Source organism: Mobula hypostoma, chromosome 15, assembly GCF_963921235.1.
Source record: "Mobula hypostoma chromosome 15, sMobHyp1.1, whole genome shotgun sequence".
Lineage (NCBI taxonomy): Eukaryota > Metazoa > Chordata > Chondrichthyes > Myliobatiformes > Myliobatidae > Mobula > Mobula hypostoma.
In genome coordinates, this window is record NC_086111.1 from 51,515,102 (window position 1) to 51,529,148 (window position 14,047).

Here is a 14,047-nt window from a genome sequence, read left to right on the forward strand (position 1 = left end):
TGGGTTACCAGTACAGCAATGCTGTACCTCTGTCAGTCGCTCCTCTACGTTCAGTTTCGGGTATTGTGTAGCTGCAGTGTGCACTGTGTATGCATTCTGCTGTCGATCAGTTTAACTGGTCGACCTTAAGAGAGAGATGATTCCAACACAGCTCAAAAGTGTTTGCAAGTCACATTTTTTTCTCTCTGAAGGCATTGAAGCAGAGTTTAGACTGGGCTTCCTTATCTCTCAGGATTCCTGCTGGCAGCAATGGACCAGTCGTCAAAGATCTATTGCCAGGGACGGACATTAGGTTCTGCAGAACTGTCCAGACTCGGAAGTTGCAAGACAATCTACCTTTAACTTTCTCTGAGAGACTGGTGACCATTGCCTGGTGGTCTGCGTGTACGCCCAGTGTGGAAGCTCCCTTGAAGCCATAGCACCCGAAGGAACTAGATTCCAGCCTTACTGATGAGAAGGGGCTTCAAATCCACCAGGGCCAGGAGTGATCCCCTCTTTGAGGAAAGCAGGTCATGCCCTTGAGTCACCAAAGAATACTTACAGAACTTCTTGTCCAATAAGACTCCAAGCTCCTTTGGGAGGAAAGGTGGGGCACATGTCTGGACTCCTTGTCCCAGAAATACTTCTGTATTCTGAAAGGGTTTCCGTTCAACAACCCAGTCTGCGCCCTGGGATACACTCGTATTGGGGAATGTGCTATGTGCTTACGGGATGACTGGTGATGTTAAACAAAAAAAAAACACCTTTAGTAATAACTATTATCAAGACTGATAACTGGCTGAATTCCAGTCATCAACACACGTGTTTTTTTCACAATACACTATTTAATATCCTGTTAACACCGAATATGGATTCTGGCTCCAAAATCTCTCTCCTACGGAACTTCATTAAAAGTGCATTCCACTCTCCTCTCGCCGCGCTGATAAAGGCAAAGTAACTGCAGTGGCGACAGCTCTTAGGGAACTGCGATGCACACGCTGGCAAAGCAGCAACTCTCCCATTGGGACCTTCCCACGTTAATTACACTCCATTAGACTGCAGCCTGGAGCTGCTTGGCTTTATCGCATCTACCCAAAAATTTCGCATCGTTGACTCTGCCTTTACTGTTCATTGGGAAGCCCTCCCGCCCCGGAGACAGAGCGGCTTCCTTGGCGGCTGCCCACTGCTGCTCGCCCCGACGCGGCAACGGCCCCAGCCCCAGCCCCAGCCCCGGCCCCGGCCCCGGGTACTGCCAGACACCGAGATCACCCGCTCGCCCCCAGGGCCACACCGCAGGGTCGGCGATAAATCGGTGAGTAGGTATGTTTGTATGGTCGAGAGTCCAGACCGCAGGATTCAGTCGGGTTGTGGAACGGTCGTGTATTGATCGTCGAAGGCAACCGGCATCGGCCAGGAATCTTTCCTCAGATCTGGGTTCCCAGTGACTCCCGCCCAGGACGCGTTGGGATTAATATGGAAGAGTGTTCCCAGCTCGAGGGGCCGAATGGCCAGTTTCCGTGTTATGGGAGCGTAGTGCTAGAGTTTCAAATACCACTGACACATGCGAAATGCAGGTGCGCCAGGCTTTGCAACGTGTCTGATTCGACGCTTTGCAATCTGGGGTCAGAGAGCCTTCAGCACTGGAGTGCTGAAGGCTTTTTGTTTCCGCCTGGGATTTAAGACATTTAGCAATTATATTTTATATGTCCAAATATTAAGGGGATATTGCTCAGGTCGTTTAACTGGATCAGCAAAACTATCCGCTCTCGGGAGGAAACTAACTTAACTACTGACTTTAAAAATCAAACCTTTCCTCCGAACGTTCACTCCATTTCAGGCGGTGGGGTAGTTGTTACTCGCTTGGTGAAGGGGCTCACTCTGAGGCAAAAGCTGGCAGACTTGGGTTAGTAGGTCTTGAAGCTGAACGTGTTTTTGCACAGATTTATTATTCTTGTAATTTTTCTCCCCAAAACGCATCACTTTGTGTACTCGTTTGTATACATATGTTCATACTTTAAATGTCCAAACAATACCTGATTATTTTTCATATTTTCACATTTCCTTTCTGCATGGCAACACCTTTCTGCCTGAAGGGTTTATGCTGGCCCAGAGACCTGTCAGTAACGCTGTCCACTTGTGTCTCTAACCTAGTCTCTCACCCAATTAACCAAACAGCCACCATGGCTTTGGAATGTGGGAGTAAAATAGAGCACCAGAGAAAAAGCCAGTTAGCCACAGAGAGAACATGCAAAACTCCACCCAGACAGCACTGCAGCCAAAACTGAACCCTGGTCATTGGGGCTGTAAATCAACTGCACTACCCGCAGCACCCCGGTGCGGGCTGACAAGGGAACTGGACCACTAACCTGGGCTGGGAGCTATTATATTGAGCCTAACTAAAATGAAGAGATTGTTGTTTTCTGTTACAGCTTTGCAATTCTGGTGTCCAGAAATTATTGCATGTGATATTGGTATAATATTCTTTCATTGTTATCATCTGTTCATTATGTGCTGTGTCATATGACATGGGCAATCATGGTCTTTCCATGACCATGATTGTTCTTGACAAATCTTTCTACAGAAGTGGTTTGCCATTTTCTTCTTCTGGGCAGCGTCTTTGCAAGTTGGATGGCCCCAGCCATTGTCAATAGTCTTTGGAGATTGTCTGCCTGGTGTCAGTGGTTGCATAACCAAAACTTGTGATGTGTACCTGCTGCTGATATGACCAGCTGCCACCTGCTCCCCTGGCTTCATGTGACTCTGATCAGGGGTCTAAACAGGTCCTGTACCTTGGGCTACACCTTGCCCAAGGATGACCTGCAGGTTAGTGGAGGGAAGGAGCATTGTACACTTCCATTGGTAGAGATGTATCTCCACCCTGTCACCTGAATAATGTTATACACATGGTAAAATAGAGGAAAACATTAAGCACTGAGCAGTAAATCAGAAGATGGGGAGTAATAAACTGATTATCTGTGATTGTGAAGAGTAATTATTAAGCTTTCTTGTCAAAATGAATTAACAGTATAAATAGTACAATAATAGCAATAGAATTTTATGGTCTTTATAAGAAGATGACTTTTGAAATTTCTTTGATATATACATTTTGAATCAAGTGATTCAAAATTAAAATTATGTATTATTTTTCTGCTCTCAAAAACCGTGCCAGCAAACAGGATATGTTTTCTATCGATATATTGGAGAACATTACCCACAACATCTTCAAACAGGAGAGCATCTGCAGATCTGGAAATCCAAGCTGTGCACACAAAATGCTGGAGGAACTCAGCAGGCCAAGTAGTCAGTTCTGCCGAAGGGTTTTGGCCTGAAAAGTGGACTGTACTTTTTTCCACAGATGCTGCCTGGCCTGCTGAGTTCCTCCAGCATTTTGTGTGTGTTACACACAACATATTTTCTGTTTGTAATGAAACATTCATCATTTGTCACAAAAATAGTGGGCCAGGAAGAAAAAATCTTGACTTATGATGGTAAACACAGATGCTGCCTGACCTTCTGTGTTTCCAGAATTTCTGTTTTTGTAATGTCTTTCAATATTTGTAAGTACATAAATTACTCAACTATACCACACTACTGCACATAGTGCTGTACATGGAGAATTGTGTCTTCAGAGAAATGAGAAAACCTAGCTCATCTCAAGTGTCAAAACGTCAAACAATACATTAACTCTCTTCAGGTCAAGAGCTAGATTGTGAAAGAGAGTTATGAAAATCATTTGAATTGCAGTTTACAAAATTGGAATCAGAAGCAGGATAGTTAAAAATCAAGAGAATGATCATCTAGGCCATTTAAGGTATGCCTGTGTTTATGTGCTGAACAATCTGGTTCCTTTGTTTATGCAATCCCAGCAAAAGATTACTTTAGGCAGGAAGTATAGCTTACTCCAAATGCAATTTGAGGCTGGTGTGGCTATAATCAAGTGCATCGTGGAAGGATCATTAAGAACTGGATTGACTCTTGAAGGCATCAACAAATATGGAACAGGAAAAAGGAGTGTTCAGGAAAAAACGAGTGCTGCAGCCTTACATACAATAATTCAAAGTAATTTTTAAATGCAAAGTTAATTTATTATCAAAGTTACGTATACTTTACCAAACACTATCTTGACATTCATTTTATTGCAGGGAAATTAAAAAATTCAATAGAATTTACAAAAAAAAGACTATAAAAACAAAGACTGACAGACAATCAATGTGCAAAAGAAGGCAAACTGCAAATAAAGAAATAATGCTGAGAACAAGAGTTGTAAAGAGACTTGAAAGTGAGTCTGTAGGTTGCAGAATCAGTTCAGAGTAGTGGTGAGTGAAGTTATCTATGTCAGTTCTGGAGCCGGTGGTTGTAAGGTAGTAACTGTTCCTGAACCTGGTGTTGTTTGACCTAAAGTTTTAGTACTTTCTTCCCAATGGCACCAGTGAGATGGGCTGGATGGTGGGGGCCTTTGATGAAAGATGCTGCTTTCTTATGGGGTCTCTCCACATAGATGTACTCAATGGTGGGGAGGCTTTTCCTGCGATGGACTGGACTTTCTGTAGCTCTTGCAAGAATTATCAAAACTGATCTGAGAAAAAGAAAATCTGTTCTGCTTAGACATTCTTTACTATTATTACTACCAGGGCAATCTCAGCATGGTTTACTTGATGAAATTATAAAGTGATAATGGAAAACTAGAAGGATTTCTTTCATGGAAGACTTCAGTCAGCAGAAAAAAATCCCTCAAAGTATGATGACTGGAATTTAACATTTAATTCTGTGAGATTAAAGCCTTTACCGATTTGGAGCATAATTTCTTTATGCAATGTGCCTAAACTTATTGGAAGAGCAAGTTAGGTTGACTATGCAATATTGTTGCAGAAATAAAATGAAATATATTCATCACTTGTACTGTAGTTCAGGATTCAGCTTAAATATGTAATAATGTTGCATCTTATACCAACACTTACCTGGAGATTTTGTACGCAAGTGAAGTGAGTTCAGTGAAATAGAAAATTATAGATTTTACAGCCAAACACATCCCTGTACAAAATAATAATATTATATTGTAAGAGAGACACTTCTGTGAAGAAAGTAACTAAATACTGGGACTCAGTGGTTCCCAAAAATTCTTTTAAATAAAACGGTTGGTAAAGGTCTCAGAGATTCCCTTTAAGCTTAAAGAAATAGAAGTGAAATCTTTGAAGTGGGTAGGACAGGAAAAGCTTGTTATGACAACTGATCAGAAGCCTGAGAAAACATAGTTTACTTAGGTTCACTGATTGAACAGGAAAACCAGCAATTCGTGGTAGTTTGGTGCTTTTAATGGCAGCCAATCAGCGCTTAGGAGTCCTGACGAAGGGTTCCGGCCCGAAACGTTGACTGATCGTTTCCACGGATGCTGCCCAACCTGCTGAGTTCCTTCAGCATGTTATGAGCAGCGCCTAGAATTGATTGACAAGAACAAAGTAAGGTAAGGCAGGGGCCAGTGGAGCAGCCATCCTTGGAGTGGTCAGAGTTAGTATGGGGTTTTTGAGACTTGAGCTCTTCAGGGCTTCAGTTAGAGAAGGCAAAAACAAAGCAGTAGGGAGAGTTATTTTTCTCACACACAGTTTATTGGTTTTCCTTCTTTATAGAAATGATTTACTAGAATGTTACCTGGGTTTCGTCACCTAAGTTACAGAGAAAGGTTGAACAAGGTAGGTCTTTATTCTTTGGAGTGTAGAAAGTTGAGGGGGGACTTGATAGAGGTATCTAAAATTATGAGGGGGGTAGATAGAGTTGACGTGGATAGGCTTTTTCCATTGAGAGTGGGGGGGGATTCAAACAAGAGGATATGAGTTGAGAGTTAAAGGGCAAAAGTTTTGGGGTAACATGAGGGGGAACTTCCTTACTCAGAGAGTGGTAGCTGTGTGGAACGAACTTCCAGCAGAAGTGGTTGAGGCAGGTTCGATGTTGTTGTTTAAAGTTAAATTGGACAGCTATATGGACAGGAAAGGAACAGAGGGTTATGGGCTGAGTGCAGGTTGGTGGGACTAGGTGAGAGTAAGAGTTCGGCACAGACTAGAAGGGCCAAGATGGCCTGTTTCCGTACTGTAATTGTTATATGGTTATAGTGCTGAGTTAGGAACAGTGGAGCTGCCAGGCAGGATAGTGAAACGCTCCTCATTTGGGATGTGGGAAGGCAAGGAGACCCCCAGTGTCCCTGACAACTACAACTGCGAGAAGTGCATCCAGCTGCAGCTTCTAACACTCCGCATTAAGAAGCTGAGGCTGGAACTGGATGAACTCTGGATCATTCAGGAGGTTGAAGGGGTGATAGATCGGATATATAGAGAGGTAGTTACATCCAAGGTGCAGGACACAGGAAACTGGGTGACAGTTAGGAAGGAGAAAGGGGTTAAACAGCCAGTGCAGAGTACCCCTGTGGCCATCCCCCTCAACAACAAGTCCACTTTGGATACTGTTGGAGAGGGGTGACCTAGCAGAGGAAAATCATAATGGTCAGGTCTCTGGCACCGAGCCCAGCTCTGTGACTCAGAAAGGAAGGTGGGGTGGGTGGAAGAAGAGGTAGCTGTTTTTGATAGGGGATTTGTTAATTAGGGGAACAGAAAGTTGGTTCTGTGGATGAGAACGAGATTCCCAGATGGTATGTTGCCTCCTGAATGCCAGGGTCTGGGATACCTCGGATCGAGTCCTCAGCATTCCTAAGTGAAAGGGTTAACGGCCAGAGGTCATGGTCCATGTAGGTACCAATGACATAGGTAGGAAGAGTGACGAGGCTCTGCAAAGTGAGTTCAGGGAATTAGGTGCTAGGATAAAGGACGGGACCTCCAGGGTTGTGATCTCAGGATTGCTACCCATACCATGTGCTAATGAGGCCAGAAATAGGAAGACCAAAGTGTTTAACATATGGCCAAGGAGTTGGTGTAGGAGGGAAGGCATAAGATTTTTGGATCATTGGGCTCTCTTCCAGGGAATGTGGGACCTGTACAGGGGAGATGATCTGAACTGGAGTGGGACTAATGTCCTAGCGGGAAGGTTTGCTAGGGCTGCATGGTGGGGGTGGGTTGTGGGGGGTTGCTGTTTAAATTAGAATTGCAGTGGGGTGAGAACCGGAGTGCTGGAACAGATGGTATTGTAGAGACGAATGTTGTTAAGACCTCAAGAATCAAAAGGTTGAGCATGGTGCGACTAATGTCCTGAGCTGCATAGATTTCAATGCAAGAAGTATCATAGGAAAGGTGGATGAGCTCAGAGCTTAACACTGGGACTGATCATACTGTAGCCATTAGTGAAACTTGGTTGCAGGAGGGGTAGGACTGGTGGCTGAATTTTCTGGGGTTCTGTTGTTTTAGACAGAGTGGGAGGGATTAAGGTGGGGTGTTGCTGGTTAAGGGAAATGTCATAGCAGCTCTCATTCAGCAGAGATTGGAGAACACATCTAGTGAGGTGTGGTTAAAGGTGCAACCACATTAATGGGGCTACATCACAGACCACCCAACAACTTGAGGGATCTAGAGGAACAAATTTGTAGAGAGATCGCAGACAGTTGCAAGAATCGTAAGGTTGATATAGTTGGTGATTTTAACTTTCCACATATTGAGTGGGACTCCCATAATGTAAAATGACTAGATGGGATAGAGTTTTGTCAAATATGTTCAGGAAACTTTTCTTAAACAGTATGTAGATGTCCCAATGAGAGAGTGTGTGATACTTGATCTGCTATTAGGGAATGAGCCAGGGCAGGCGACAGAAGTTTGTGTAGGAGAAACTTTGCATCTAGTGATCACAATGCCATTAGTTTCAAAGTAATTATGCAAAAAGATAGGTCTGGTCCGTTGGTTGTGATTCTAAATTGGAGAAAGGCCAATTTTGATGGTATCAGAAAGGATATGGCAAGTGTGTATTGGGACAGGCTGTTTTCTAACAAAAACGTACTTGGTAAGTGGGAGTCCTTCAAAGGTGAAATTTTGAGAGTACAAAACTTGTATGTGCCTGTCAGAATAAAAGGTACAGATAACAGGTGTAGGGAACCTTGGTTTTCAAGAGGTATTGAGGCCCTGGTTAAGAAAAATAGGAGGTGCATTGCAGGTATAGGCAGGTAGGAACAAATGAGGTGCTTGTGCAGTATAAGAAATGCAAGAGAATACTTAAGAAAGAAATCAAGAAGGCTAAAAGGCAGCATGAGGTTGCTCTAGCAGACAAGGTGAAGGAGAATCCTAAGGGATTCAACAGATATATTTAGAGCAAAAAGATTGCAATGGACAAAATTGGTCCCCTGGAATTCAGAATAGTAATCTATGTAATCTATATCAAGAGGATATGGGTTGAGAATTAGAGGACAAAAGTTTAGGGGTAATATGAGGGGGAACTTCTTTACTCAGAGAGTGGTAGCTGTGTGGAATGAGCTTCCAGCAGAAGTGGTTGAGGCAGGTTCTATGTTGTCGTTTAAAATTAAATTGGATAGATATATGGACAGGAAAGGAATGGAGGGTTATGGGCTGAGTGCAGGTCGGTGGGACTAGGATAGGGTAAGAGTTTGGCACGGACTAGAAGGGCCGAGATGGCCTGTTTCCTTGCTGTAATTGTTATATGGTTATATGTGTGGAGCCAGAAAAGATGGGGGAGATCTTAAATGCATTTTTCTTGCATCTGTATTTACTCAGGAGATTGACAAAGGGTACTTAGAAGTAAGGCAAAATGACATCAACTTCATGGAGTCTACACAGATTACAGAAGAGAAGGTATTTGCTGTCTTGAGGCAAAGCAGGGTGGATAAATCCCAATGGTCTGACAGGTGTTCCCTTGGACCCTTTGGGAGGCAACTGCAGAAATTGCTGGGGCCCTAGCAGAGATATTTAAATTATCCACTGAGGTGCCGGGGATTGGAGGATAGCCAGCGTTGTTCTGCTGTTTAAGAAAGGATCTAAAAATAAACCAGGAAATTATAGGCATGTGAGCCTGATATATGTGAGCCTTATAGTAGTGGGAAAGTTATTGGAAGTTATTCTTAGGGACTGGATATATGATGGACATGGACTGATTAAGGATAGTCAGCATGGCTTTGTGCATGATAGGTCATGTCTAACCAATCTTACAAAGATTTTCAAGCTAGTTAGGTTCCAGTAAAGTTGATGAAGGCAAGTAAGTGAATGTTGTCTACATGGACTTTAGCAAGTCAATTGACAAGATCCCACATGGGGGGGTGGGGGGTGGGGTTGGTCAAAAAGGTTCAGTTGTTCAGCATTCAAAATGAGGGAGTAAATTGGGTTAGACATTGGCTTTGTGGGAGAAGCCAGAGGGTTGGCTGTCTGAATGGAGGTCTGGTGGTGTACCACAGGGATCAGTGCTGGATCCATTGTTGTTTGGCATCTCTTTCAATGATCTGGCTGATAATGTAGTGAACTGGTTCAGCAAATTTGCAGATGACACCAAGATCGGGGGTGTAGTGGATAGCAAGGAAGGCTATCGTGGCTTGCAGCAGATCTGGACCAGCCGGAAAAATAGACTTAAAAATGGCAGATGGAATTTAATGCAGACAAGTGCGATGGATTGCATTTTGGTAGGACCAACCAGGTAAGTCTTACGCAGTAAATGGTAGGGCACTGAGGGGTGTGGTAGAATAAAGGGATCTGGGATATACAGGTCCATAATTTGTCGAAAGTGGTGTCACAGGTTGATAAAGAAAGCTTTTAGCATATTGGCCTTCATAAATCAATGTATTGGGTACAGAAGTTGGGATGTAATGTTGAAATTGTGTAAGACATTGGTGAGGCCTAATTTGGAGTATTGTGTCCAGTTTTGGTCACCTACCTACAGGAAAGGTGCAAAACAGTTTGAAAGAGTACAGAGAAAATTTACAAGGCTATTGCTGGGTCTGGAGGATCTGAGCTGTATGGAAAGATTGAATAGATTAGGGCTTTATTCTTGGAATGTAGAAGATTGAGGGGAGATTTGATAGAGATATACAAAATTTTGAGGGATTTTGATAGGGTAAATACAAGCAGGCTTTTTCCACTAAGGTTGGGTGGGACTACATCTGGAGGTCAGGGGTAAAAAAGTGAAAAGTTTAAGGGGAACATGAGGGGAAACTTTTTCACTCAGAGGGCTGTAAGAGTGTGGAATGAGCAGTCAGAGCAAGTGGTGCATGTGAGCTCGATTTGAGCATTTAAGAGAAGTTTGGATAGATACATGGATGGTAGTGGTATGGTGGACCATGGTTTCTGTGCAGGTTGATGGGAAAAGACAGTTTAAATGGTTTAGCATGGACTAGATGGGCTGAAGGGTCAATTACTGTACTGTACTTTTCTATGGTTCTGTATCTCTAAGAAAGTGAACAGATTAGGAGACTAGCACAAGGGTTGGCTCTATTGGTCGTTTCTCTCTCTCTTTCTGAATCACATAGATAACTTGAATTCAGAAGATCAATATTATCTTCACTGATAGATAAAGTTTATGAAAGAAAACATCGAATGTGTGTAGGAAAAGCTAAATACAATATGGTGAATATTGGGAATGAAAACAAAACGGATGGCTAGTATATTTGATGTTCGGCCAGACTGCGAGAAAGTAAAACTTAATGCGCTGCATTGGGAGTTGAGCACCATGTACAGACATTCAACCAAGGAAATGGAATATCTAACACAGAGCAGGCAAGGTAGAAAAGCTCGTATTTTTTCTTTAGGAATTGATATAACAATCTTAATTACAGTTGCAAAAAGCTGTTGATCACCGGTCTCTGTATGAATTGTGGAACTAACAGCTTCTGCGCTGATCGGGGTGACCGATCGTTACATATTCACTGAGAACAGCACGGTTAATACAACTGAGGATGTGTGTCCAGAGCTCAAATCTTCAAAGTGGTTTCAGAAGGGATTTACTACACTGGAAACTTTTCTTCCTTGGTCCTGAAATGACATGTTTTCATCAGCGCAGGCACTCTGGTTATGTAATCAGCCTTACAGTGGTGACAGGCAGCTTGGCAGTGGATTATACTGCTTGAATCCGTGCCTGCTCCTTTTCATTTACACAATTTCCAGCTGGACTCACTTTACCAAGAGCAGGAGGATGATGGACCCAAGTTGGTCCCCTCCCAACCTAATCTAGAGATACCAGAGCTCTTTGTAAAACCCAGGAGAAAATAACAGAATGACCTATGCAATCCCTGGGTTTTAAACATTTACTCATAGGGCACCAGTCTCACTGCCAGGACTCGCATTTACTGCCAGTTTTTCTTTCACTCTTAATATTTCACCGTCTTTTTTTTTCTCCTTGATTGAGTGATTTACTATGTAAGTCATTCGTGAGAGCATTTATCAGCCAGCCACATTCCTTTTGGTCTCGGGTCAGATGTAGTCCTAAGTGGTTAAGGACATAAGGTTTCCTTTCCTCGAGGATTTTAATGATGCTGGTGGGATTTTATTACAAGTCATAATTGTTGGCTTTGTGTTACAGATAACTTAATTGACTGTATTTAACTATCCCAACAGCTGTAATGGGATTTGAACTCTTAAATTCCAATGTGAAGGGATTTGAACACATCTCCAGATTATTTATCCAGGTTTTTGGATTACATATAGTAATTTAATCTGTTGTGGTGTCATTTCCATAATGGTGCCAAATGAGCTAAGGATAAAACCAAAAGAGACCCAAGCATCCTAGAAGTAGGCAAAAATATTAAGGGAAAGCAAAAGATGCAGAAACTCTGGAACCTTTAAAGAAAGAACTAATATTGGAAAGCATGGAACTTTTGTAGATGGAAGCTAAACTGTAAAGCTTTCTTCACCTGTAACAATATTGGGAATTTCAATTCAGCAGTAAATAGTTGCCTTGCCATAATTGGAAAATGGCTGCATTCCCAGCTGAGGTATTCATGAGGGAACATTTTAGCTGAACAATTGAGCTTGGATTCCTTCAAAAATGAGTCTCTTTCTACATTGGAAGGTGTCAGAAAGTCTTGCAGAAGGCTGATATTTCACTGTGTTTCTGACTGTCTTGGGAAAATCAATGTTTTAAATTAATTATTAAAGTACGATTCCTTTGTTAGTTCAGAATCCTGGGGAAATACTTGAAAGTGATCATGATAGTTAATCTAATGTACCCAAACTGATCAGATTTGCTTTTTTAACTGTGTGAATTTTATAAATTGACTGCCTTAACTTGGTTACATAACCATAGTGACTACATTTGCAAATAACTCATTGTCTGTGAGACACTATGAGACCTATGAAGGGCAGAGAGCAACTAAGTTGTTTTCTTTTTTTTTATTCTTGAGGCTGTAAGTTTCTAGTCTGACTCTTACCAACAGGTTTCTTCATGTATGAAACACTCAGGTATTAAACCCTCTTCTCAAATTTCAGAAAGACAAATAGGTTATGTTTAGCTAATCAATTTTGTGACAAGTCTTGTTCTTTGATTCCTCTTTAATGCTCCTAGGAAATGACAGATTGCATGGGATGATCCTTAGAGTTTATGCTCATTTTCAGTCACTGATCGAGGGCACATGACTTCCTCACCCCACATACCAAGTATTTTAGTGCCATAAGGTTTTACATTAGTTGAGCTAAAATCAAATCACTCAATGGGGTCTGGCTTGCAGCAGCAAGAGTGCAACATTGCATCTTGAAGGTAGTGTTATATTTACCTTGAAAAGATTGAATAACGAGCCATATAGTGCAACATTCAAGAGAGACCCTGACAGTCACACACACACACTGCAGGTCAGGCAGCTTCTATGGAGACGAATTGAGTTGATATTTTGGGCTGAAAGGGCCTCATCCCAAATGTTGACTCTTTATTTCTCTCCGTAGATGCTACCTGATCTGCTGAGTTCCTCCAGCATTTTGTGTGCGTTACTCTGGATTTCTTATGGGACCCTGTAGTAACTGTTTTAAATTGTGTTCAATAGATTTCAATCCTGGCACGTACCTTTAGAATATCTTCTTCAGGAAGTGCGTTGAAAAGACTTTTCAACGTAAGGGGAGAGAGCATAAAGCTCAGCTTTGTCAGCAATGTCCTCATCCATAATTGTGTAAGAGAAAACCACTTTTCAACTGACTAGAGACAGTATCTATGGAGTATAAGCTGTCATATTGTAAATTTTGTTTTCAATACAATTTGCCATTCATGCCAAAACCAACAAGGTCCAGCTCCAAAATGACTAAGGACTGTGGCTGTCTAACTCCACCCTGTGATTCAGTGACCTGCTGATCAGAAACCATTGGCATGTTGCATTTTGAACAATCTGCACTGGGAAGAGAGAATGATACAACCTTCCTGCTCATTAGTCCAAGTAAAACATAAGACATTTTATTCACATGAAGACAATGTATTAGATTATAAGACTTCACTTTTTTTTGTGTAAACTTGAAAAATAATTAGGTCACACACATAAAATGCTGGAGGAACTCAGCAGGCCAGGCAGCATCTTTGGAAAAAAGTACAGTCAACGTTTCAGCCGGAAACGTCGACTGTACTCTTTTCCATAGATGCTGCCTGGCCTGCTGAGTTCCTCCAGCATTTTGTGTGTGTTGCTCAGATTTCCAGCATTTGCAGGTTTTCTCTTGTTTGTAAAATAATTAGGCAATTAGCCTTTAAAAATAGCAGTGATTATTTATTATCATACAGGTAATAGCTGCACCTTACAATTGGAAGACAATTGAAATATTATGTCTCTATAACCTCATTATTTGCTAATTGCTTTATTTCTCAAGCACATATTTATAAGAATATTTGTCTTAGAAAATGGAAGGGAATTCATATCAGTTAGGATTATAAATAAATGTCAAGTTTTTTTTATCAAAATAACAATTAAACTCTGCCCAAGGACACAGTGGTCTAATCTCTGAACAATGCTCTGTGTTGTTATTCAATTTCAGACATACAGTTGAATAGCTGGCACTAAATCTTTCAAGGGCTTTCTTTAATGTTGGCTTCACTGAGGATGCAAATGAATGTAGGGTAGAGCTTGTGGGGAAATTGAATACAAGAAAAATATAAAGATAAGGAAGACATTTCAGTGGCGTGTCAGATAAGAATGACAAACATTCTTAAAATACACTTCAAATTTTTAGAGGCA

General features: G+C 41.8%; 1 protein-coding gene across 2 annotated transcripts in view; it reads left to right on the top strand.

The window, feature by feature from the left end:
- The first annotated feature begins 859 nt into the window (after nt 1-859).
- The window catches only part of LOC134357098 (uncharacterized), a 42,346-nt gene continuing 29,158 nt past the window's right edge, over nt 860-14,047 (top strand). For both annotated transcript variants that reach the window (XM_063068404.1, XM_063068405.1), the window contains exon 1: nt 860-1,291. The gene's annotated coding sequence lies outside the window, so the exon portion shown is untranslated. The remainder of the gene's footprint in view (nt 1,292-14,047) is intronic.